Below are 22,682 nucleotides of genomic sequence, written 5' to 3' on the forward strand. Positions count from 1 at the left end.
TCTACCACTCCTCCCAGTTTAGTATCATCCGCAAATTTGCTGAGAGTGCAATCCACACCATCCTCCAGATCATTTATGAAGATATTGAATAAAACCGGCCCCAGGACCGACCCTTGGGGCACTCCACTTGATACTGGCTGCCAACTAGACATGGAGCCATTGATCACTACCCGTTGAGCCCGACAATCTAGCCAGCTTTCTACCCACCTTATAGTGCATTCATCCAGCCCATACTTCCTTAACTTGCTGACAAGAATACTATGGGAGACCGTGTCAAAGCTTTGCTAAAGTCAAGAAACAATACATCCACTGCTTTCCCTTCATCCACAGAACCAGTAATCTCATCATAAAAGGTGATTAGATTAGTCAGGCATGACCTTCCCTTGGTGAATCCATGCTGGCTGTTCCTGATCCTGATATATGGTGATTCCATTAGTGGACAAGGGAGCGGTTACTAGCACTTCACCTTGTCTTTGTTTCCTGCTGTCCAGGAGGTGGGAAAGAGGTACCAGAAGGAGAGATAGGCTGATCAGCAGTTGGAGTAGAATCATCTCGAGGCAGTGGGGCCTTTTTGCAGTGAGAAGCATGGGTCCAGGCAGTCAGTCCTTGGTACTTCACGGTGGTGTTGGTAGTCAACAGAACTTGATAAGCGCTTTTCCACAGCAGGGTTAGAGCAGTCCTTCGTTGATGGACCTCTATGTAGACCCAGTCTCCTGGTTCCAATGAATGACAGGGTTGCTCAGGATCCTTGGGTAGTGCTTCTTTCACCTGTGAATAAAGAGACCTAACACATTTCATTAATGCCTGGCAGTAATTAAGCATTGTATCATCCATCAAATGAATGTCCGTCTGGACGAGGGCCAGAGGAGGCACTGCTGGAAGTCGCATTGGGTTCCCTGTCAGGATTTCATAAGGGCTAAGTCCAGTCTTTTGGTTGGGGGTGGCCCTCATGCTCATTAATGCTAACGGAAGGGCATCTGGCCATTTTAAGTTTGTTTCTGCACAGATCTTGGCCAGTTTGTTTTTCAGAATCCATTTCTGGCATTCTACTGTCCTGGCAGACTGAGGGTGGTGGGGACAGTGGAGGTTGTGTTGGATCTGCAAGGCTGCACATAACTCTTTTACGATCTGTCCAGTAAAATGAGTACCCCGATCACTGTTGATACCAACAGGTACGCCAAATCGTGGTACAAGATCCTTAAGAAAAATGTTCACAACAGACTTGGCGTCTGCCCTCCTACAAGGGAAGGCTTCAACCCAGCTCGAAAAAACATCAACTAATACTTATTCACATACTCATAATTACAACATTTAGACATTTGAATAAGATCAATCTGAATATTTACAAAAGGTCCCCAAGGAGGGGGATGCACTGCCTTTCTAACTTTGACTGCTTTTCCAACACTATGTTGCTTGCAGATTGCACACTGTTGACAGTAATGTTGGGCTACAGAGGAAAAATTTGGTGCATACCAGTATTGTTTAACTGCAGCAATCATCCCACCCTTTGCTCACGTGTGCCATTGTGTGGTGCACGCGAGCAAAGTAGGGCAAGAGCACCTTCAGTGCAACCAGGCGGCCGTCCAGGTAGCGCCACACGTGATCAGGAAGCAAAGTGCACCCAGCAACACTCCAAGAACATTTTTCGGCTTTCGGTGCCACATCCTGGATCTTGGCAAGGTCCTCAGGGGAGGCCAGCGGAGGTTGCTCAATCATGGCAAGAGTGTACGCAGCCTGAGAGGGAGAAAGGGCCACAGTTTTGGCTGCTGAATCAGCCAAAGCATTTCCACGTGTAACTTTATCATGAGGGGTTGGTTAGCAATACATTTTACAACACCAACAGCTTTGGGCAACAGAAGGACATCCAAAAGAGCAGACACATATGTGCCATTTTTAATAGGGGAACCAGAGGATGTAAGGAAGCCTCTGTGTTTCCACAGTTGACCATAGTCATGTACTACTCCAAAAGTGTAGTGGGAATCAGTATAAATAGTAACAGCTTGATCCTGTGCCAAAATACAGGCTCGGGTCAAGGCAACGAGTTTGGCAACCTGGGCTGAAAATACAGAGGGAAGGAGGGCACTTTCAGTGACAGAATACAAAGAGCATACTGCATAGCTAGCAACCATATTTCCCTTAGATTTTCGCAAATATGAGCCATCTACAAAATAAATGAGTTCAGGGGTCTGTAAAGGCACATCCATGAGGTCTTCCTTTCCTTTGGATGGGTAAGGATAGAAATCACAGACACACAGTCATGGGGCTCTCCATCCTCTGGCAATAAGGAAGCAGGATTTAAAATGGGACAGTGAGTCAGGGTAATATGAGACAAGGATAGCAGAACAAGTTCGTATTTGGTGAGGTGAGAAGTAGACAGATGTTGAGTCTCGGATTTTAACAGAAGAGCAGCCACAGCATGAGGTACTGCAACAGTCAAGGGTGACCCTAGGACTATGGATTCAGACAACTGCACAGACAGAGCAACTGCCGCTACAGCCTCTTCCCCCTGAGGCCCCACCTGCACTCAGCACTGAGGCCTCATCCTGCTCCGTCTCTTTCGCCCCGAGGCCCCCTGGGGGAGGAGGGGGCAGAGAGGAGCAAGCGGTGGGCAGTGCCTGGGGGGAAAGAGGTTGAGTGTGGGTGGAGCTGGGGGGAGGGTCACGATATGGGTGCCGCTACCATTGTAAACCCAGTACTGCCCCGAGTGCCTCTAAGAGGCAATACTTTCCACTCGCAAGCATGGAGTTTGTGTATAACAAAAAGAAAACTTTTATTAAAAGGTTTCAGAGTAACAGCCGTGTTAGTCTGTATTCGCAAAAAGAAAAGGAGTACTTGGGGCACCTTAGAGACTAACCAATTTATTTGAGCATAAGCTTTTGTGAGCTACAGCTCACTTCATCGGATGCATACTGTGGAAACTGCAGAAGACATTATATACACAGAGACCATGAAACAATACCTCCTCCCATCCCACTCTCCTGCTGGTAATAGCTTATCTAAAGTAATCACTCTTTCCCAAACCCTGGCTGGCCAGCAGATATCCCTTTATCCTTTAAGGCCTCTCCAAAAAAAACCCTCGGCCCCATCTGGAGATCTTATCAATTTGTACTTAGAATGTAGGCAACTGGCTGCCCCTACATCACCTAGACAGTCAGGTGCTGGATCGTCTGCCCAGGGCGAACTGGATAGGGAGATATGATTTAACTGGGAATTGGTCCTGCTTCGAGCAGGGGGTTGGACTAGATGACCTTCTGGGGTCCCTTCCAACCCTGATATTCTATGATTCTATGATTCTATGATAGTTAGCGCAGGTCCATCCACTCAGGGCGGAACAAATAGAGGGGCCAGTAGACCCCGCACGCCTCCACCAGGCTACAGTCTGGAGGCTGACTCCACTATCCAGGGACCCCTACCCCAAGTAGTAACACCGATATCAGCATCTACTTCACCCCCTTCCCCTAAGTCGCCCCCGGATCCCACAGACTCGGTCCAATACCTATTTAACCGATTAGACGGACTGCCGGAAAATTCATCTGGACCGCCGGCAAAGAATACTAGCCTACAGAAGTTACTATCCCAGGGGCCCCCACGTTCAGCCCTCTGTCTCTGTCTCCCCATCATGAGACAACATTTCCCTCACGTCAACTTCCAGACCCAGGTTTAAATGAATCAGGCCAGGTGACCCTGGTGACTGTACATGCCCCTTGGTCTCCCACAGATTTGTATAATTTGGTTGAAAGATTCTCTAAAATAAAGGAAGACCCTGTCAAATTCCAAGAAGAATTAAGAACAGTCATAAACTGTTACAATCCTCACTGGGCAGATTTAAATCAACTCCTGAGAGCAGTCCTGAGAAGGGAAACATTAAATCGCCTCTTACATGAGGCAAATTGGCCCAATGACAACCAACGCCATAATCGGGATTTAAACTCAGACAGGAACAATCTGTTGGATGCGGTCCTCAAAATCTGCCCCCAAAAGGCAGATTGGACTAAAATTAGTGCTTGTAGACAAACTAAAGGAGAAAACCCGGACGATTATATGCAGTGCCTTAAGCAGGTTTTCGAGAGATATTCTGGCATAGATAATGCAGAGCAAGATGCTAAACAAGCCGTGGTGGCTGCCTTTGTCCAAGGACTCAACCCACGATTGGGAGACCAATTAAAAATTGATACCATGGATTGGGAAGGAAAAAACCCAGACGAAATTCTAGCAGCCACCCAGCCTTACTACCGTCAGTTAGAAAAGAAAAAGGACAACATCGAAACTAAATTAATGATCCTCCAGATCCAGAATATAGAAAAACCCCACAGCAACCACCCATTAAGGGGAAGAGGAGGGAGACCCAACAGAGGTCCCCACCATCTCCCTACCCAGAGGCAAAGTAATGACACCTGTTACTTCTGTGGACAGGTGGGCCATTGGAAAAGCAATTGTCCAAATTGCCCTGAGTGGTCAATTGACCCTGCCCTTTCACCACAATATTCTTCCCCTGTTCCCTTATGCCCTCAAAGCCATTAGGATAGCCAGGAGACAGGTGACATCATCGCTTCGCTTGTTCCTTTGAACCAGACGGGACCATATGTAAACTGTTAATTAAAAGCACCCCTCCCTCTTGCTTGCTAGATACTGGTGCCTCACGATCTACTCTCCACGCGGGCGATTTCCCTTCCCTCCCAGTAACCTCAGAAATAGTAAATGCAGGGGGAGTGAGCAACACTCCTATTCCCCATCCCGTCTCCTCACCTCTGACCATTTCTATTGGTCCTCTGTCGGGACACCATGCTTTCCTCCTCAGCCCCTGCTCACCTGTTAACCTTTTGGGAAGAGACTTTCGCAGGAGTGGGTGGGTGAGATTCTCTGGCCTGAGTTGTGCAGGAGGTCAGACTAGATGATCATAATGGTCCCTTCTGACCTTAGTGTCTATGAATCTATGAAAATGTACTGCTCACCAAAAACCTTATCATGATGTTACTAGAGGAAATGCACTGGCAGATGCTACTGCCAGACAGGTGGCCCTTTCCGGGTCTCCGGCTCCATTTGATTTTATTTTCCTCAGTTTACAGTTTCCCTCCAAGCCTGCCTCTTTCCACGATTTAGCTCTTATGCAAAATTCGTCCCCAGAACCAGAGAAGGACAGATGGAGGCGGGATGGATGTACTTTGCAGCTGGATGCCTTGTGGTGCTCCCCAGATGGCCGCTTGGTGGCGCCCAAAGCAGTGCTCCCCTATCTCGCTCGTATGTCCCATGGATTGGCGCCTGTGAGCAAAGGCGGGATGATCGCTTCAGTACTGCATCATTGGTATTCCCCAAATTTCTCTATTATGGCACAGCAGTACTGCAATTCTTGTCCGACCTGCCTAGCCCACAATAGTGGCAGACCAGTTCGGACAAAACCAGCTGTGCACCCCACCCCGTGGGGACCTTCTGTAAATATCCAGATCGATTTTATCAATATGCCAAAGTGTTGTTCTTATGAATATGTTCTCATTTGTGTTTGTATGTATTCCGGATGGGTAGAGGCCTACCCTTGTGCCAAGGCCGATTCCCTCACTGTACCAAAAAAATTGTTAAGGGATTTTATTCCCCGGTTTGGTCTACCTCTCTCTTAAAAAGGGGAATTAGCTCAAATGGTGGAGCGCTCGCTTAGCATGCAAGAGGTAGCGGGATCGTTGCCTGCATTCTCCAATGGGTATTTTTTGGGGGGGAGGCATAGCTCAGTGGTTTGAGCATTGGCCTGCTAAACCCAAGGTTGTGAGTTCAATCCTTGAGGGGGCCATTTAGGGATCTGAGGCAAAAATTGGGGATTGGTCCTGCTTTGAGCAGGGGGTTGGACTAGATGATCTCCTGAGGTCCCTTCCAACCCTGATACTCTATGATTCTATGACTCTATGATTCTCTATTAACAGTGACCGAGGCACCCATTTCACAGGCCACATCATTCAACAAATTTGCAAGGTTCTTAACATCACCCAACACTTACATTGTGCTCATCACCCTCAAAGTGCAGGGGGGGTAAGCACAAAAATGGGGAACTAAAGAACAAAATCTAAAATCTGTGCTGAAACCAGCCTTAAATGGCCTGATGCCCTACCTCTTGCTCTCATGTATATGAGGAGCACACCTGAACACAAACATGGCTTGCCCCCATATGAAATCCTTATGGCCAGACCCATGGATATGCCAGAATCCCCTCCCCCACTCCCTTGCCAATTGGACCTGCAACTAAACGATGATACTGTTATGACATACTGTCAGACGCTAATTCGTTGCATTAGGTCTATCAACTCACAGGTCCAAAGTGCTCTGGTGGAACCAGCTGACACACCATGCCATCCTCTTCAGTCTGGGGACTGGGTTTATATTAAGGTATATCAGAGGAAAACTTCTTTGGAACCTCACTGGAAAGGCCCCTACCAGGTCCTACTGACCACCCGTACAGCGGTCAAGTGCAAGGGACTCGCCAGCTGGATCCATGCCTCCCACTGCAAGAAAACAATGTCATCTCTAGACCCAGATGCTGCAGATTTCCAACCGGCAGATCTAGTTCCCAAAAACAACCAAAGTGGTCGTGATGACAACCCTGCTTCGGGCCCCGAAAGGGAACCTAGGTACAACCTGAGGAAGAGACAGTGATACCTCCAGTGATTCACCTTTATAGCCAGCTAAGGCTTCAGGCCTGCTGGTAAAGGGGACACCAGAGATTAAAGGCCAGAATAAAGCCTTTAGAAATCCAGTGGAGAGCCTAGCGCTCACTGGCACCTAACTGCCATGACTGACACCGTGGTCAAAATAAAGGAGTGAGCCATGGAGCGAAAATGACTGATGCCTTCCATTTGGTTCATATATGTAACTATGTTCTTGCTACTATTGCTGAATTTTCATGATACTGTTATGTTCTTTTGGATGCACAAAGCCACCAGCAATTTGTCAATAAATAACCCCTCTGAAGGACCGAATAAAGTGCCAGTAACCTCTCCCTTTTATGATGCCAAACTGTGGACGTTCCAAAAGAAGAAGAGGAACATCTGCTCTGCTAAAGCCAAGGCACAAGAATTCCTGACTACTAAAGACATTAAGAATTTACCCTGGTACAGAAGATGGAACATTGTACATTGGCAGGGAGGAACTTGTGGGTCCCATTCTTGGGAATGTGGCATTGATTGGGTATTGGGGTTTATTCCACAGGCTGCACCCTGTGTTTTTGGACAAGTGGCTTCACCACGCACTGCCCTCACGCACTGCCCTCATTGGCTTCCAGACAATGAATATCAAAAACACCTTGCTACCACAACCATCACCCCCACCATCCCTTCCTCCATTAACCTCACCACCGCCCCCACAACCTACTCAAATGTAGACAATACCGTATATTCAAATGAAGCCCAATGGCTAAAGCCTTCATATTTAAGTGATTTATGAAAATTTTGCTCGGAAAAACTATTTTTTAAGGTTCAGGACCGTTCATAAGAGCTAATGATTGAGTGGAGAACCGATGGGTTGGTGGAAATAGAAATATATGATGTCACTGCAACTGAGCCCAAAAGTCAGAGATTGAAATTGATGGGGCCCATAGTGGGACAGATATGATGGCTATTCCTGGAGTTTGTAGCATGATAAATAAAAAAGGCCCTTATCGTTATTTGGTCACCCAACTAGTAAATAATCAAACAAATACCCAGAAAGTTTGCTCCACTGCTGAAAAAGTTACCTGTACTGAAAATGTCCCAATAACTAATCATTTAAACTGCACCATATTGCAGTACACCCCATCCTATGATATTGTTGTTGAGGCCTCTCAAGAGTATGTGAGGGTGTTCAGCCATCAAATGTGGTATAATACTTCCTCAAAGAGAGATGGGTTGGAGTTTTGATGGACTGTAATTAATGCTACACCAGGGACTGTAAAATTTACACTACCCTTATCTAGTTTTCAGATTACCTCTATATATCCTAATTGTTCAAAGGGAGCTGCCATTCGGTTGGCACAGCAACGGACATGGGATTCCGCTAGAAAGAAGAGGGACTTGGCTGGACACCTATGGGATGGTGCAAATAGCGTAGCTGCAATTTGGAATATCTATAAAGGTCAGCAACCTGAGGAAAAATTGGGACAGTTGGAAAAAGCCACGGGTGTGGCAGTTCAATGATGAGACAGAACACAGCTTTATGCAAGCAAGCAGGCTGGTCAGCTGAGATGGGCTGTTCTGCCTCCCGCCTTCCACCTTCTCCTTTTATTATATTTCTCCCCCCTAAGCATTACACACTGCTGCCGCAAAAAGATACACAAAGGAATGTATGACATTGATTAATATACTTATTTACCATCTTTTATCTACTACAATCCTGGTTCTCAGGCCTTGAGCCCAGGCTAAGAAAGCCTCCCACAGTCACTGTCCCAATAATCAAGTTCTCATGGTTCATATCTAGCCTTTGTCCTTGGATAGAGCAATGTGTGCATTGCTTCTACAGAACAGTCAGGGTGTGCCCCGCCTGCTTCCAGGTGGAATAACTAAACATGAACCCTTCATCCCCCCGTTTTTTATTTAATGATATTCGGCCATCTCATGGTAGCCGTCAATTTGTTTTGTCATGCTATTTAACTCCCAGACAGACAAGGACATAGCTTGGGGAGCTTTCCAGGGCGAAATTTCACAAAATCTTAACAAGGAAGGAATACATTGTACACAGCAGCAGCAAAAAATAAGCCCAATGATTACAAACACAGCATAACCGAAAAGCTGTCGCAGCCATTCTAGAGAGGGCAGCCAACCTGTAAGCCAATTCCAAAAACCCTCAAACCCCAGATCTTGGCGTATGTGTGTTGTAAGATTGGCCAATTCAGCCAGTCTAGTTTCTATGGAGCGACTATTATCAGTTAAATTAAAGCAACACATGTGCTGAAACGTGGAGCAGCCTAGATGGTGTTTCAGGAGCAGAAAATCAATGGCTGCTCTGTTATCCAAGATTGCATTCCTTAATTCGTGTTGTTCTGTGTTAAGTAAGGCAATAGCCTGGGATGTTGTATTAATTGCCTTTGCTGCAAAGCATGCCAGGTTATTTAAAGTTCTGGCTGAATACATGGCAAGCACGGGGACCCCAACAATAGAGGCCGCTAAGGCAGTATACTCAGCACGACTAAAAAGCTCAACATCTGCAATACAATCATCTGAAAGGGGTACGCTTCTTTTACTACGTTTTTGACCGGCAAAAGGCAATATAAGTGTCATTCTACTAAGACAGCAAATGATGCCATCACTTAAATTTGCAGGAATATAATTAAAGGTGCGTGAACCGCAAGTAAAAAACCATCCTGATGGTAGGATGATATGGCCATAATTGTATGAAACATTAACAGCATGGGAACAATTTAAAAGGGGTTGAGAAATTTTTCGACAGCCCAAGGGCACCTTTGTACTAGCGCAGTTAACTACACACGCACAGGTGACATTGTGAGCCCCGGCCGGGTACGGTGTGTGAAGGGATATAGCCGTGCGAGGCAGAGTATAGTTGGCCGGGCCCCAATTAGCCATGCTAGAGTACTGGGAAGAAAGATTCGCATAAGCAGAAAACAATGTCTTATTCTCCATCTCCTCAGGGTGATGACATACTGGAATAAGGCATGTACCTAACAAATCTCCGGCTGCTACAGAATTAGATAGACAAAAGTGGGTAACATTTGCTATTGAAGCCAGTCTTTCCCATATGTTATATGTCATTCGGGCTCATAACGGGGGAAGCGCTTCCGAGCCAACCCCTACAGGAAATAGCAGGCACAAAAGGCACACAATCATCACAGAATTAGCAGTGATTTGGGCGAGAATCGCCACAAACAAAGTCTCAGGAGTCTCTGGCTGTTGATCTGCTGCCAGTCTTCGTTGGGCCGCGGCGACCAATGCTTTTACTGCTCCCCATGTCACGGGCCGGTTTGGGACACTACGCCTCCTCCGTTTCCGTCCCGTCCTTGTCGACTCGGGGGGCAACGCGGTCTCCTCCAAAGTCAGCTGAAACTCTGGCATGGGATTCGACAGCCCCTGGTGCCATGCCATGTTGTTTAAGTGCCGGTCGCACACACTGAGCTGGAACCCACAACGGTCCTGCAGGGAGAGACACAGCAGCATATCCCCGACCCCAAGTGATTAGAGGTACTGGGCCCAGCCACTGTGGATCGGGCAGCTGACGGTAAAAGACACGCGGTCTTTCCAGTACCTCAGATTTGTGAAAATGCCGATCCGCAGGGGTCTGCTGATCTGCATTCAGTGTTAAATTATTTAAAGTAAACAAGAGGATATGCATTTGTTGTAGAATGTCTCCTAAGGTTCGGAGACGCAGCTCCCCTTGTTTTAATTGTTTATCTAGCAAGGTTTTGAGTGTGCGATTGGCACGTTCAACAATGGCTTGGCCCGTGGAATTATAAGGGATTCCGTGTTTAAGACGGACGTCCCAGCGGGCACAAAAGGTGGAGAGGGCTGCAGAGCAGTAGGCTGGGGCATTATCTGTTTTAATTTGGCAGGGGCGACCCATAACAGAAAAGCAGGCCAGCAAATGGTGAATAACTTTGTTAGTGGCTTCCCCACGTTGTGGGGTTGCCCAAAGGAAGCCCGAATAAGTATCAACGGAAACATGTAAAAACGAATAGGGGCGGAATTGTGGCACATGAGTAACATCCATTTGCCACAGCTGATTTGCTGCGGTACCTCTGGGGTTAACGGCATAAGAAAAGGTAGGAGCAGCAGCAGCACAGTGGGGGCAGGAACGAACAATGGAACGTGCATGATCAGCAGGAATGTGAAACTGCCGGGCCAAAACAGAGGCAGACTGATGAAAAAAGGCATGGCTTTCAATGGGGTCAGAAAAAAGGGAATTTACCTGACCACGCAACGCGCGATCGGCGCGTGCATTGCCCTGAGCGAGTGGCCCAGGCAGAGGGGTATGACTGCGAATATGAGCAACAAAGTAAGGGAAATGACGAGTGGCAATAAGATGCTGCAAAGACAAAAACAGGCGAAGGAGGTCCGCATCAACCTGAGGGGTAATGAGGGCAAGGGGTAAATGATCAATTACCTGATAAACATAATGGGTATCCACAATTAAATTAAAGGGACAATCAGCAAAAAGTTGAAAGGCCAAAATAACAGCAGCCAATTCTGAACGCTGTGCAGAACGCTGAGGCAGTGTAAAACGAGAATGCCAACGAGGGGGGTCACCCAACTGATAAGTGACTACACCTCGGTGGGGAGAGCCATCAATAAAAAGAGTGACAGCGGAAACAATGGGTTGAGAGCGGCTAAGACGATGAACAACTAGGGGCACCTTTTGGGTAATGACCAACCGAGGATCTTTTGGAGGATTGTAAGAAATCTCTCCCACATAATCACAAAGAGCAACCTGCCAGGCCAAGGAGGTGTGGCACAAAAAGTCAAATTCAGTACGGGACAAGGGGAGCACAATGGCAACTAAATCAGTGCCAGTGAGTTGCACTGCACGGTGGCGGGCTTTACGAACAAGATCAGATAGGGCATCTAAATATGGATAAATATTTCGAGGAGGGGTGGATGAAAGGTATAGCCACTCTATAATAGAGATGGCTGTGTCTGTACGGGGTACAAACAGAGCCACAGTTGGCGTATGAGGGGTGGCAAGAAGAACCAACCGTAAGGGACGGACCTCTGGGAGTCTGTCCACAAACTGCTGACTCAATGCTGCATTGATTTGTTGAATGCAGGCAATATGCTCCTCAGTGATGACAATAACCGCACCCAGTGCCCGGGCTCCACGTAGGAGCTCGAACAACGGCTGCAGCATTGAAGTGGGGAGACGAAAGTAGGGACGAATCCAATTTAAATGACCCAAAATCTGTTGTAATTTAACAAGGGTTAGAGGTTGAGGTAGAATTAATTCCGGACGAACCGGAGCAGCATAGGTTTGTAAAACCTTATATCCGAGGTAGTGGTAGGGATAAGAGCGTTGGATTTTTTCTGGTGCCACTAACAGACAATTTTGGCCGAGAATCTGAGACAAAGATTCAAGCTGTTGTGCCGTGACCCGGGGACCACTAAGCAAAATGTCATCCATGTAATGGTAGACCTTTAGCGTAGGGTACCGGGCACGGAAAGGGGCAAGGGCCTGATCCACAAAAAGCTGACACAAGGTTGGACTATTTTGCATTCCCTGGGGCAAGACCTTCCACTGATACCTTTAAGAGGGTTGCTGATTATTATATTGTGGCACTGTAAATGCAAATTTTTCGCGATCTTGTGGGCAAAGGGGGATGGTGAAAAAACAATCTTTTAAATCTAACACACAAAGTTGATTGGTTTGAGGAATTAAATTTGGATTTGGTAAGCCAAATTGCAAGGGGCCCATAGGTTGGATGCGTTTATTTATTTCCCTTAAATCATGTAACAGCCGCCAAGCACCCGATTTTTTCTTAATAACGAACACCGGGGTGTTCCAGGGACTAGTGGAGCTTTCCAGTCGCTGTGCTTGCAAATGCTGCTGCGCAAGCGAATGAAGCGCTTTTAGCTTTTCTAGAGGGAGGGGCCACTGGTCAATCCATACGGGCTCTAAGGATTGCCATACCAAGGGTAATGCGGAGGGCACAGTGGGTGAGGGAGGGTTTTGGGCCATCAGATGTTAATATCGAGGGTGGTGTCTAACTTTGTAAGTAAATCACAGCCCCAAATATTGAGGTGGACAGGGAGTACAAAAGGGCGGATAGTAGCAAGGGTACGGCCTCCCGGTTTAGAGACTGTGACCCAAGACAAACTTTGGCGCCCGGGTTTACTACCCCCGATCCCCCACAATTCTTTAGAAGGAACCATAGGCCAACTAACCGGCCACTCCAGATCATGAATCACTGTAACGTCAGCTCCAGTGTCCACCAGCCCTGTAAAAGGAACATCATTTAAGAGAAGTGTGAACTGAGGTTTCGAGGGGCGGACTGACGTTGTCAGAGCAACAAGTGGAGAAGACGTGCTGTGAGACGGCGAGTGAGACAACGTCAATCCAAAGCCGCCTCTGCCCCGAGTTCGATCCTCGGCAGCTGGCACCTGATAGGGGACTAAAATCAATTGTGCAATTGACCGTCCATGTGGGAGTGACTGTGGAAGATGAGTCCACACCTGAACCTTAATAATGCCAGTGTAATCAGCATCAATGACCCCTGGAATGACAAAAAAGCCCTGTTTCCCAGCATGTGAGCGAGGGAGAACAAGACCTACAAAGCCGGCAGGGAGAGGTCCCGTCACCTGTATAGGTATGGCACAGACCTCCCCTGGAAGCCGAAAGTCAGTGTCCTCCTGCATGATCAAATCAAGCCCTGCACTTCCAGCAGTTGCCGCCCTCATAGAGTCTACGGATTTTAAGGCAGAGGAGCGGTTGTCTGAGTGGGAAACACCCCCATTTGGCCCTGGGTTCGGGGGGGACCCATCGCGCGGTTTCCCGACCCACTACAACACTGATTAGCCCAGGGATAACCTTTCCCACACTTGGGGCACTTCTTTGAGGGTCGGGCTGGTGCCTTAGATGAGCGGCACTCCCGCTGAAAATGACCCTCCTTACCACAGCGGTAACAACGCTTCCCCTCCTTCCCGGTTTTTCTCAGGGCGGCAGCCAGAACTCCAGCCTTGTGGGCTTGTGTGCCGATGTTCTGGCACGCCCGCAGCATGTCTGAGAGCTCTAAAATACCAGAGGCTTGCGCTGCCTGGAGAGCACGGCGGCAATCCTCGTTTGCATTTTCAACTGCCAATTTTAACAGGAGCTCGTGAGCTGCCTCAGTGTTATCCACCTGTCGGAGGATAGCCTCCTGCAATCTGTTGGTAAAATCCAAAAAGGACTCTGAGGCACCCTGACGGATACTGATAAAGCTTTTGGTAGGCTTGCCTGAATCCGGGACCTTCCTGAAAGCATGCTGGGCACAGGTGGAAATAATGGGGAAGACGGCCTGAGGGAGTTGAGACTGCATCTCAATAGTAGCAAACGGGCCCTCCCCTGCCAAATGCTCATAAATGATACCGTGCTCTCTATGTACCTGAGCTTGGCGTTCTGCCATCTGCCGATACTCACTAATCCAAATAACATACTGACTGGGTGATAACATCATGCGCAGCAGCATTTTCCAATCCTCAGGGATTAGGGAGTACCCAGTACCTATCCCTTCAATGAGACCACGCACAAAGGTGCTAGTCAGGCCAAACTCACGAATTGCTTTCTTTACCTCTCTAACCACCGAGTATGGCAAAGTGGTCCAGGTGCCCATGGGGTTGCCCTGGTCGTCATTCTGCCAGGTCACCAGGCAAACTGAGAACAGATCAGCCAGCTCCTCCGCTGTAAGATCTGATCAAGCTTTCGCTGCGTGAACCATTTGTTGCACCAGCAAAAGCTTCTGAGCAGATGCAGATGACCCTCCGGGGGGCCCCGGAGCATGGGGCCCCATGGACGGAGGGTGATCACACACCGGCTCCGGTGGGGAAGGCAAGGGAGGCGGTGGTAATGAAGACACTGGGGACAAAGCAAGGAGAGGGGGGGCTGTGGGTACGGGAGAGGGTCTTTCTGAAGCGACACGCTGGGTTGCATCGGTAGAAGGGGGGAGAGCTGCAACGGGGATGGCTACAGGAGCCGACGGGCGTGGCGGGATCACCAGCCTCGTGAGAGAGGGCCTATCCGAGGTGACACGCAGTATCGCTTCGCGACAGAGGTGCCAGGCATGTAAAGCCTGCATGGGCGCCTGAGGCTCTTCGTGCAATGTCTGGCCCAATTGCTCCCAGTCTGCTAGCTTAAGGCTTCCGGCTTCAGGGTACCACGGGCACTGGGCACGCACCTCCTGTAGCAGGAGAGTAAGTGCTCGAGCGGGTCAGTCATGCTGAGCCTTACGCAGCAAATACTGCAGTTCATTGCGGTGTTGCACTTGCAAAGCAGAGAGGGAGCTTCCCATACTTACCACAATGAAAAATACTCACCGGGATCCACGAAGCGGATGAGTGACGCGTCTGAAACCCTTGCCGGGCGAGGTGAGTGCTGAGGGCCCCACGTTTGGGCGCCAGTTGTGGCGGTTCAATGATGGGACAGAACACAGCTTTATGCAAGCAAGCAGGCTGGTCAGCTGAGATGGGCTGTTCTGCCCCCCTGCCTTCCACCTTCTCCTTTTATTATATTTCTCCCCCCTAAGCATTACACACTGCTACCGCAAAAAGATACACAAAGGAATGTATGACGTTGATTAATATACTTATTTACCATCCTTTATCTACTACAATCCTGGTTCTCAGGCCTTGAGCCCAGGCTAAGAAAGCTTCCCACAGTCACTGTCCCAACAATCAAGTTCTCATGGTTCATATCTAGCCCTTGTCCTTGGATAGAGCAATGTGTGCATTGCTTCTACAAAACAGTCAGGGTGTGCCCCGCCTGCTTCCAGGTGGAATAACTAAACATGAACCCTTCACACGGGCCTTATTACTGGAGCACAGCAAGCCCAAGTTCAGGCTGGTGTTGGTGAATTATACGTTATCTCTGGCCTTAGTTCAATGACCCAGAAGCTGTTAACAGAAATGGTACTGGGTATCACCAGCACTGGAAAGGTATTGCAGTGGGATCTGGCTTGTTCGGAGGGACAGGATTTTCTGAATGACCAGCTTACGGGCATTCAGAGGGATCTTGAATATCAGGCATGGCCTACTGCACTTACAAATACCTCAGGAGTTCCATCCAATCTGTGGCTGTGGAGACACACTTGGAGATTTCCTGAATGGAGAGGCAGATGTTCACAGTGCTCCTTCCAAGCATACGGGCTGATCGGAGGGGTATGGGCTCCCACCCACCGAATCCTGCCGGGTCCATGGGGAGGATGCATGTGGGATTGGATAATTCACCGAGACATTTGGGAACTTAAACTACCTGGTATGCCCAACCGATTTGTAGTCAGTGTTCCTGGAGTACCTCCCGACATTTAGGTAGTGATTGGAAGCCAATGGACACTCTGGCCATTAGACCCTCTCAACTTCAGTGTATACATAGACTAAAACCCGGAGAGGTTTTCACTGTTCGTGACAACATTTGTTGGGAGGGTATGGGACACGGGACTACCCCGACAGGACGCCTACTTTTCCAAGCTAATAATAGCTGTGTGCTTGTTGAGACCACCACCTTGAATGATGTACATTTTAATTTCACCACAGGCGCAGGCAATCATATCATTTATTGGCCTGTGGATAAAACTCTACAATTAGCCCTCAGGTTCCAGATACCCTTTAACTGGACTGCTTTAGTACCTGACTGATTCCAAAATTTGCTTTCAATCCTACCAGAGGTTCAGAAAATTTCTGAATTACAGGGACAAATTCACATGCTCCAAAATATATATCAAGCCAAAAAGAATGACTTTTATACTGCCTATAGAATGTCTACTTTGTGTACCCAGACTGATGTATTGTGTTTTGTGACTAAAGCTATACAACAACCCCAACTGCATCATATTATCACCATGGGAATGCTGTTGCTTTTACTGCTGTTTAGCATAGGGTTATGCTATTGTTGCTGTAAGAAATGTATTTATCATTGCCCATCCAGCCCCAGACCTGACAACCTTGGTGCAAGGAATCAGGTGGCAATAATGATTGTAAATGAAATGTGTGACACAGTTTGGGCAAAAGAACAGGAGGACAAAAAGGAGGAAATTAACAAGCTCATGGCTATAGAAGTTTAGGCCCAATCAGTGGTGCCAAAAAAGGCACCAAATGGGGGAATGTAAAGGAAAATCTAGTATGCCTAAACTTCTAGGCCTAAAACTTTGGTCAAGCTAACGGTGTATATGAAGCATAAGAACAGAGTGTGAAAATTCCACTGAGGGTCGATTACAAAGAGCACAGCTTAAGAGATGTAACTATAACCGCTAGAAGTTAGAAAAAACATTAACCACAAAGGAAAACACTTGTCAATAACAGGAAAAGCTTGTTTTTGCTAAACTTCAAATAAGGCAAAGCTACTCTTGAAGCTTGCACTATATGCCAAATAAGGAAAACACTGTTGAAGGAAGTGGGTTTAACAAATTGTGGTTTTCAGCAATATAAGCTCCTGTATCTCTGTTTACGAAAGAGCAGCTCCAGCTGACTCTCCCTGTATGCGCATGCTTGAATAAAGTTGGCTTTCAGGCTTGTTCTGAACCAAACACAATGCGTGGTGATTTTTCCACGACAATATCATGAGCAGAGAGATGGGAGGAGAGGTGAGTTGGAGGTCACTGTCTCTAATATTTATATCCCTCTCCCTTCTTCAAGGATTACCCCCAGCTGGGGTGCAGGTGACAAGCTGTCTCTTGTGGACATGAGGTTTGAAAGGTTCCTGTGATGCAATGTAAATTTCTTGTTTACTCTTTCCATTTGCTGGAGAATGGCCACGTAAGTAGGTGATGGCCCTTTAACACCTGAGTGGGGTATGTCTTTGTCTCTGAAAACCTAGTTTGTGACTGCTTGTCTTAATCTTGTCTTAATCTAATAACTTCTCATACAATATTGATACACACATTTTACCAGTACAATAATATTCAGCAGATAATGAGTTTTCAAATGATATCTCACAAGGCATACTTTGTAGAAAATGTATCATAGCTTTATAAAAGTGGTGACCATAGCAGTATAGACCATCACACTCCCTCATAAATTCTAGCCCACCAGTGAGGGTACTCATCTGGGATGCAGGAGACCCCTAGTTCAAGTCTCAGAGTAACAGCCGTGTTAGTCTGTATTCGCAAAAAGAAAAGGAGGACTTGTGGCACCTTAGCGACTAACCAATTTATTTGAGCATGAGCTTTCGTGAGCTACAGCTCACTTCATCGGATGCATACGAAAAGATTTGAACAAGGATCTTCCATATCTTAGGCAAGTGCCCAAACCACTAGGTCATGGACATTCTGGCATGGGGCTTCCTCAGTTTCTGCTGTTGAAGATGTTCCACTGTGGCTAAATAAGGAAACAGGCATTTGCACGTACAGACTGGGTCCTCAATCTCCCACATCGTCAGAGAGTGCCCTAACCACGAAGCTGCAACAACCTTTGCACAGGTTTTGCTCTCAGTCTTTTCATAAATGATACCCTTTTTGTTAACTCCTGTAACTCCTTCCGAATTTAGGGTATGGCATGTAGATGAATTAAAGAGATTAAACTTGAATTTACTAAAGAAAATAAAAACAGCAATGGCGTATTAGAAAAACCTGTATTTTAGTATCTGAGAAGGAGTAGCTACAAACTAAATGTTCTTCTTAAGATTCAATGTTTCTTAAACAATTTAGCAGTAAATGTTTCACATTATTAACCTATTCGGCACATTTAGCAAAATACAAAAAAAGAAATGAAAAAAACCATGAAATGGACCTACCCACACATACACACATACAGAGGAACGCAGACTTTTAAAGGTAACATGAAAACACAGGGCATGAGGATAAAAAAACTTGGAGGGGCATTTTAACAAATGTTTGAAATCTTTATTTAGCAAAACAGCCTGTATGTATTTTTATTAGATATCAAGGTTTAACATGGGTAAGCATGTGTCAGACAGAAACCCTTCTCAACCTCATGAGGCATTATATTCCCACTTTTGTTTTTCCAGTGTTTCTAATCACTTTTTCACAGGGGAGTTCATAGAAGCATAGACTTTAAGGTCAGAAGGGACCATTATGATCATCTAGTCTGACCTCCTGCACAACGCAGGCCACAGAATCTCACCCACCCACTCCTGTAACAAACCCCTAACTTATGTCTGAGCTATTTAAGTCTTCAAATTATGTTTAAAGACTTCAAGGTGCAAAGAATCCTCCAGCAAGTGACCCGTGCCCCATGCTGCAGAGGAAGGCGAAAAACCCTCAGGCCTCTGCGAATGTGCCCTGGAGGAAAATTCCTTCCTGACCCCAAATATGGCGATCAGCTAAACCAGGGGTCGGCAACCTATGGCACGTGAGCCGATTTTTAATGGCATGCTGCTGCCTGCCGGGTCCCAGCCGCTGACCCTGCTCAGCCCGCTGCCGAACCCAGGCCAGGACCCCGGCAGGCAGCAGCGTGCCATTAAAAATCCTGCCCACCCCGGCCTGCTCTTCTCCGTCCCGCCCCCCGCGGGGGCAGGGTGAAGAAGCTTGGTCCTGCCAGCTGCTGCTGCAAGGCAGGCAAGTTCCCCCTGCCCCCACCTCTTCCCCCAGTGTGCTGGATTCCTGCCCCTCCTCCCCTACCTCCCTGCCACCGATCAGCTGATGGTCCTTGAGAGGGAGGAGGAGAAGTGGAGCCTGAGCCCGCTGGCTGCTCTGGGGAGGAGACGGAGACGAGGTGGGGACAGGGCCTTGGGGAAGGGAGGTGGAATCAGGGCATATCCCCTCCAGCCCCCTGCCATGAGCCTCTCTGAGCAGGGGGCTGAGAGCACCCCCACGACCCCAGCCCACACCCCCAGCCCTCTTCCCTGACCCTTACACCCCCCTCACACACACCCCAGCCCCCTGCCCTGACCCCTGCACACCCCCACACACCCTCCCAGCCCTCTGCCCTGACCCCTGCACCTCCCTACACCCTCCCAGCTCTCTGCCCTGACCCCTGCACCCATCCCACACACTCCAGCCTCGTGCACTGACCCCTGCAACCCCCGACCCCAGCCCTGACTCCAGCACCCCCCACACATACCCAGCCCCCCCCCACTCCATGCCTTGACTCCTGCACCCCACTCACATGCCCCCAGCCCTCTGCCCTGACTCCTGCACCCTCCTCACACACCCCTACACCTCATGCCCTGACTCTTGCACCCCCCGCATTCCCACCCACACCCTGAGCACCAAATGGGAGCTCCTGCAACCCGCCCCCCGCACATTCCCACCTGCATCACTCGCACCAAATAGGAGCTGCCCAGGTAAGCACTCCACACCCAAACCTCCTGCCCCAACCCTGAGCCCCCTCCCTCATTCTAGCTCCTGGCCAGACCCTACACCCCAACCCCCAGCCTGCTCCTTCACCCCCAGCCCTGTGCTCAGTGCACTCCCACCCTCAGCTCAGTGCAGAGAGAGAGGAAGAGAATGGGTTAGAACCAGGGAGAAGGTAGGTACCCACTCTATGTGGGCAGGGCTGGGATCCCAGACCGGCAGCGGGCTGAGCGGGGCTGGCTGGCAGCCGGGACCCTGGCTGGCAGGAGCCGGTGGACGAAATCCCAGACCAGCAGCGGGCTGAGTGGCAGCAGACTGAGCCGCTCAGCCCACTGCTGGTCTGGGGTCCTGGCCACCGGCCCTGCTCAGCCCACTGCCGGTCTGGGGTTCTGGCTGCCGGCACCTTGCTAGCCGGCATCCCGGCCGCAGGCCCTGCCCATCCTGCTGCCGGCCTAGGTGAACGGAACCCTGGGCCGGCAGTGGGCCGAGCGGGCCAGTGGCATAAGATCAGCATTTGAATTTAATTTTAAATGAAGCTTCTTAAACATTTTGAAAACCTTGTTTACTTTACGTACGACGTATAGTTTAGTTATACAATATATAGACTTATAGAGAGAGACCTTCTAAAAAATTTTAAAATGTATTACTGTCACGCGAAACCTTAAATTAAAGTGAATAAATGAAGACTCGGCACACCACTTCTGAAAGGTTGCCGACCCCTGAGCTAAACCCTGAGCATGTGGGCAAGACTCACCAGCCAGACACCCAGGAAAGACTTCTCTGTAGTAACTCAGATCCCACCCCATCTAACATCCCATCACAGGCCATTGGGCATATCTACCGCTAACAGTTGAAGATCAATTAATTGCCAAAATTAAGCTATCGCATCATATCATCCCCTCCATAAACTTATCAAGCTTAGTCTTGAAGCCAGATAGGTCTTTTGCCCCCACTGCTTCCCTTGGAAGGCTGTTCCAGAACTTCACTCCTCTGATGGTTAGAAACCTTCGTCTAATTTCAAGACTAAACTTGCTGATGGCCAGTTTATATCCATTTGTTCTTGTGTCTACATTGGTACTGAGCTTAAATAATTCTTCTCCCTCCGTGGTATTCATCCCCCTGATATGTTTATAGATAGCAATCATGTCTCCTCTCATGAGTCAGTAAATAAACACTTCCAAAGGCGTCAGGTGGAATGGGTATACATGCAGAGGCTGGTCATCTCTGACTGGGATGACAAACAATGTAACATAATCACAATGCTTGTCTTTACATCTTTAGTGATATTTTACAGAAGTACTTCAAAAGCAACTACAATTTTTGTTCATTAATATCCTAAGACACATATTGGACTCTAAAAGAACAGCAATGACGAAACATGAAACCTAAAAGGGGTAGAGGGGTAAAGTCATTGTTAGCACTGTGCAGCTCACTGCGTCAAAACCCCCAACTCAGACATGCTAAAAAAGCCCTGTGTTATAATCAAAATGCACCAACATCTTTACTTTTGTAGCAATATTTTATACAGCTGTATGACAATTACTTTTTTCCATTTTTATCATCAATTGGAGTGGCCCCAAAATATTAATTTCTCTGTGATTTTATCAAAATGCACATTGCATAGTGCCTTTAAAACTTTAACCTCTTAGCAACTTCTTGCCTCCACCATACCTCTGATAAACTTCATGGTTTTGTCTTAAGCAAAGAGAAAGAAGTCTGGTGAAATAAAAATTACATTGTAATATTTAAAAGCAAGACTATCCCAACCTTTTAAATAAGAGCATAAACTTGTTCTTAAGAATGAATTACCCAGCACGCAAACCCCCATAAAAAACAAACCCATGAACAAAAGACTCCTCTAAAGGCAGATTACAAAGATGGTACATAAATCTCTTAATAAACCTCGTTTGTAAATTGTGAAGAAAATGTTAGATTTCAGGGCACAGTTTAATTCCCACTGTCATTTGCAGATAAAAAATATCAAATTTGAAAAGCTTTGTAACTGCATGTAGGAGAGAGATGAAGTCTGTAGCCTGTTATCTGAAAAAACATCCCCCACCCCACAGCCGATCCCCATACACCTTGACAAAATTATTAGCAATTTGGCAAAATGATGTGGGGCAATAAAGCCTTCTGAAGTTCAGCGAATGTTTCTGTATGACAAAGGCTGGCCCTCTCTAAAGCAAGGCAACTAACAAAGAATGGATATAAAACTGTTACACTAAACAAAAAAAGATTTCAGTCCATAGTCAAACCGCCCCACAAATCTATGTCAGGTCTTTTATTCCTAGGTTCCTGTTTTTTTCATATTCAACTTTGAAAAGTTTATGATAGTTTATTTTGTAAAATGCTGCTTGATGTGATTAAAAACAGTGAATTTAGCTGCAGGAGAAGAAGGAGATGGCTGTTTCAGATAAAAAAAAGGTCAGGAAAAGAGGCATGGGGTAGGGTGTGGGGTGACAAGCTTTTTCAGACAGTGTCAGATGCTACAGACTTTATCTCTCTCCTTTATGCCATTACAAAGCTCAGGCTTGGCTTTGCAGGGTTGATATTTTTATTGTAAAACCTCTTGGTAAATGATCAAAGGTTTATGTATCCTGGAAACTTTCTTCACCATTTACAATTGATGAGCTTATATCATATCCTTGTAAACTGCCCTTAGAGAAGATTGTTGTTGTTGGGTTTTTTTCGCATGTTGAGTAATTCATGTAGGGATCACTTCAAAAACAAGTGAATGCTTTTATTGAAAAAGTCGAGCTAGTTTCTCTTTTCAGCATTGTAATGTACATTT

At 47.4% G+C, this 22,682-nt stretch overlaps 1 protein-coding gene across 4 annotated transcripts in view; it reads right to left on the bottom strand.

The window, feature by feature from the left end:
* Positions 1-22,682, bottom strand: part of LOC311511860 (uncharacterized protein) — a 55,459-nt gene that overhangs the window by 22,548 nt on the left and 10,229 nt on the right. For 2 of the 4 annotated variants that reach the window (XR_014709354.1, XR_014709355.1), the window contains exon 3: positions 14,821-15,076. The exons of the other annotated variants lie outside the window; for them this stretch is intronic. The gene's annotated coding sequence lies outside the window, so the exon portion shown is untranslated. Of the gene's footprint in view, positions 1-14,820; positions 15,077-22,682 lie in introns of those variants that run through there. 4 annotated transcript variants of the gene reach the window in all.

The sequence above is a fragment of the Lepidochelys olivacea genome (genome assembly GCF_965140295.1).
Source record: "Lepidochelys olivacea isolate rLepOli2 genome assembly, chromosome: 23".
In the NCBI taxonomy this organism is placed as follows: domain Eukaryota; kingdom Metazoa; phylum Chordata; order Testudines; family Cheloniidae; genus Lepidochelys; species Lepidochelys olivacea.